Here is a 4,729-nt window from a genome sequence, read left to right as displayed (position 1 = left end):
GGAACTGCTAGAGGAGGGAGGGAGGGAAAGGATAAAGGATTGAAAAACTAACTATTGGATAGCCTGCTTACTACCTGGGTGACAGGATTAATCATACCCCAACCAAAGTTCTTTACAACCCTAATATTGTATATTTATTCCTTTAAACTGACTCTCCCTTCCAACTTCTCAGTATGGCAATGGTATCATTGCCATTACCATATTCAACTGAAAACATCTCATCCTTACTTCCCATTCTCACTGTCAATTCCCTAACCAGGCCCTTATCATTTTCTGTTTAGATTACTCCAAAATACCCCAATTTGGCTGACCTGACTCTAGTATATCCCCACTTTTATATATCATGCCCAATGTATCTTTCTTAAATGTGGCTTATTTTCATACTTTATTCCTTTGTTCTAAAATGTATTTCTAATTCCCAGAGCAGTAAGTCTAAATTGCCTGTCATTCGAGTTATTCTCCAACATTATATATTCCAATCCTCTCTTCAATATACCTCTTACATAAGACAGTCTGAATGTTTCACTCTTCGCAGACTCCATGCACATTGCTACCACTCCAGCTTTCCACATGTACCCTTCATGTGAATTATATATGGTTATTCATTTTCTGCCCAGATCTCAATTCCTCTTTGAATCCTTACCTATCTAATTTATTGCAACATTTGTAACTCCTTCATCACTTTCACCCATGCCGTAGTCTTTTTTTAAGTATGCTCTGTTAGATATACTCTGCCTTCTTTCAATATGTTTTTGAGTTAACTCTCATATCAGAAATGATCTGAACAACCAGTCACTACAAAGCGTGGAAAGATGTATTTTATTCATTACAAAATCATGACTCAGAGATTTCTAAAACAGACTTAGTAAAGAAGATATTTCCAAGGCAGGGTGACTTTTCTGGTGTCCTTCAAGGTTACTTATTTATTTATTGAAAATCAATGGCTTTCAGAAATAGATGTGTTGATCTGTGCTGAGACAACATATCCAAATTCAACTGGAATTGAATTAATGTCAGCAAGGTGCCTTAAAAAGAGAAAGAAGGCATTGGATTGGGAAACAGGAGACTTGTGTTCACTTCTAGGCCCAACACTGTCACTTACTAGGTGCATGATCTTGGACAACTCAGTGAATCTGTCAAAATATGTTTTCTGAAGAGCACACCATTAACTAAGGAGCTAAGAAAACAAATTTTCTGAAGTGCACTGCTACAAGAATGTAACAAGTTTGTAAAAGAAGTTGTCAGGCAATACATAGCGAGCTTTGTAATGTCTCACCATCAAATTTCTGTATATAATTGTACTATAGTGATAACCTATCAAAAATCATGGAACTTCAATTTGTATTTTAAAAACAAAACAGCTTAAAGAACAAATAAAGATATTCATGTAGATTTCCAAAAACTGGTTATCCATTCATTCAATAAGTATTAATTTACTGATCAGTGTGCTAGGCCTTGGGGATGTGCAGTGAAGACAAATATAATAAATATTATATCTGCCCTCAAAGAGATCACTGTCTAAATTGGGAGACAGACAATTATAATAAAGGGTGATAAGTTCTGCAATGGTGGTAAGCACAAAGGGGGCCTCTGGAGCACAAAGAAGAGGACAAATCTGTTCTAAACTAGTCTTTTGAACAGAGAGTTGATTAGACAAGGCTTTTCTTGCAATAAGTGACTGCTAGGCCTATGGAATATCCAGGAATATTATCTTAGTCTTACTGGGCTACTGTAACAAAACACCTTTGACTAGATAACTTATAAACAACAGAAAGATATTTCTTACAGTTGTAAAGGCTGGGAAGTCCAAGATTAAGGTGTTACCAGTGTCTGGGGGAGTCGTACTTCCTCATAGACAGCGCCTTCTCGCTGTGTCCTCACGTGATGGAAGTGGCAAGGCAGGTGTTTGGGGCCTCTTTTATAAGAGAACTAATCCCATTCATGAGGGCTCCACGTACATTATTTAATCACCTCCCAAAGGCCCCACCTCCTAATATTATCATATTGGTGGAGAGGTTTCAACATAGGAATTTTGGAGAGACACAAATATTCAGACCATAGCATTTACCAAATAATTTTAAAAAGTTAGAACAAAAATCCCTGAAGGGATTTGCAGATGGTTTGATACTGTGGTATAGTGGTTAAAAGTACAAGCTCTGGAGTGTCAGCCTGAGTTAAAATCCTAGATCTGCAAATTGCAAATTAACTTGGACAAGTTACTTGAGGTCTTTGGACCTTGGTTTCTCATTTTAAAAATCAGTACAATTCATAAATGTACCTCATAGGTTTGTTGTGAGAATTAAATAGGTTAAAACATGTAAAATTCATAGAACAGCACCTGGCAAAGAGTAAACATGTCACCCTGCACACTTGAATGTCAATTCCAGGAGTGCAGGAAATCTAACTGTTGAATTACTAGCCTTTAGTAAGTGGCCCATAGCAGGCTGAATGAATGAATGATCATCAATTTAACTTTTTTTTGTCATGGGTATAATCCTAAGAGGTAAGAAGGTTGAATAATCCCAATTGTTTTCATTGTTGCCTTAATATAGGCCCACAGAGTAAAGGAGGGAAAGCAATTAGGCAACCCAGCTATTCTACTTTCAAGTTAGACTTTAAAAAATAAAAGGGCTTCAAATTGAAATCATCTCTTGCCTCTCCTATGGGTTACATTAGAGCAAGAACAATTTCTTAACATTCATAGCTACTATTCATGGGGTGCTTGCTATATGCCAGAGAGGTGAATTGAATTGCCTAAAGTGAGGTAGCTCCCAGGTTGAGGAGCAAAAATTTGAACCCTGATCTGTTTGACCTGAATCTAGTTAGTACAGTGCTTGACACATAGTTAATGTGCAATAAATATTTGTTGAATAAGTGGGTGAATAAATATATCAGCAAGTATATTTTCTTCTGTAGATGAACCTACAGTTTAGCTTTAAGGGTTTTCATGATCTTGATAAGCTCAAGCCAATGTTAAGAGTAAGGAAAAGGTATAAGCCACAAAAGAGAATTTATGTAGGTAAATCTCTTGACTAGAAATTCCAAATGGGAAAAGAGAGTTGGATTTGTTTTGAAGTTACACACACACATACACAGGCGTGCATGCACGCACACACACATACATACATACATGTCATCACAACTGTTTGGAGCACCTTAAACACATACATACACACAGGAGCATGCAGACCCACACCACAACTGTACTTTTTTTAATCAAATGCTTTCTTTTGTCTTCTTAACACATCTGAGAGAGGGTAAATGACAGAGTGTCAGAGTTAGAAAGGACGTTAGCAATTACCTAATCAGATCTCCTCATGTTAATGTAAAAATTGACACTCTAGAGGGGAAGTAAATTGCTAAGGTCACACAAGGAGTCAGAATAAGATTAAGAATCTCAGTTTCCTGACTCACAGTTTGTTTTACTCTGAACTGTCACCATTTACCATCTCAATTTTATAGATGAGGTAACCAAAGCATCCTAAGAATGTTGATGGCCAAGCTCCTGCCACTTGTCCGTTGAAATAGGACTTGAAATCAGATCTCCTTTATTTTAAATATAAAGCTTGCTGTCATCCAAGTGCTTCTGTCTGGATGCCCAGAAGAAAGATCCTTTCCTATTGAATTAAACAGTGGACTGAGGGTAATTTACAGAAAGCTTTGTCCTTGGCTTTAAGAGAAAATGTCCAAGGCTGCTTTATTTTCAGTCCCAGGGAGGCTCCATGAAGGCAGGAATGCTGTCTGTCTTCCTTATTGAATCCACAACACCTAGCACAAAGGAAGGCAGTTAATAAATATTTGTTGTTGAATGCATGCCATGCTGAAGGGAAAGTAGGTTGGGTAATGGTTTCCCAGTGGCAATGGATGGACAATCATTAGGGCTGGAAAAAGTGGGAACAGATGAGGAAAAGAGGTGGGAGGAACCCTTAAACAAAGGAGAAGCTCTTTCTCTTCATCTTATTGAAGCTGCAATCACTGCGCACAGGCTGAGTAGATTGGTAGAAATGTGATTGGCAAAGATATTTAAATGAGACCTCCTTAAAATTGTTACTCTCCACCCCACCCCCACGTTCCTTTACATTTTGTTTCAGTCATTACCCAGGGACCGGATACAGAGATTCCTATGGGGAGTTTTAATGGGTCGATTCAATTTCATCTGGATGACGCCACTTAGCCAAGCATTAAGAGCTACAGCTCCGGGAAAGCAAACGACACCGGGGCGGGGGCGGGGGGGAGAGAAAGAAATTATAACAAGGAGCAATAAATCCCTTCTTTCCCATCCTCTGCTATAACCCATTCACAAGACCTCGAGAAATCATCTACATTCACAAAACAGCCAGCTAGCTAAGCTGAACATACTGCAACCTCACTCCCTGCCCCCACTGCAGATTATATACCAACACACCCTGAGCCATATAAATAATCACACACTGGCGGTATCTATTGCTCCGTTGAGATACCCTGTGTCTACAACTGCAGTTTCTGCTGCTTCGGTTCATCTGTCAGATTGGAGGAGAGGGAGGCCGAGGTGGAGGCGGAGGCGGAGGCGAAGGCAAAAGAGAAAGAGGGGGAGGAGGTAAAGGAAGAAGAAGGGGAGGAGGGAAAGGGGAGGGCAAGAGGAGGGGAAGGAAAATACTGGAGGAGGAGGGGGGAAAGAAACAGGAGGAGGAGGAGAAGGGGGAGGAGAAAGAGGCGGAGGAGGAGGAGAAAGAAGAGGCGGAGGAGGAGG

Source organism: Rhinopithecus bieti, unplaced genomic scaffold (assembly GCF_001698545.2).
Source record: "Rhinopithecus bieti isolate Rb0 unplaced genomic scaffold, ASM169854v2 scaffold_68502, whole genome shotgun sequence".
Classification (NCBI taxonomy): domain Eukaryota; kingdom Metazoa; phylum Chordata; class Mammalia; order Primates; family Cercopithecidae; genus Rhinopithecus; species Rhinopithecus bieti.
The sequence above is the reverse complement of the archived record's forward strand: the minus strand, read 5'-3'. Positions refer to the sequence as shown.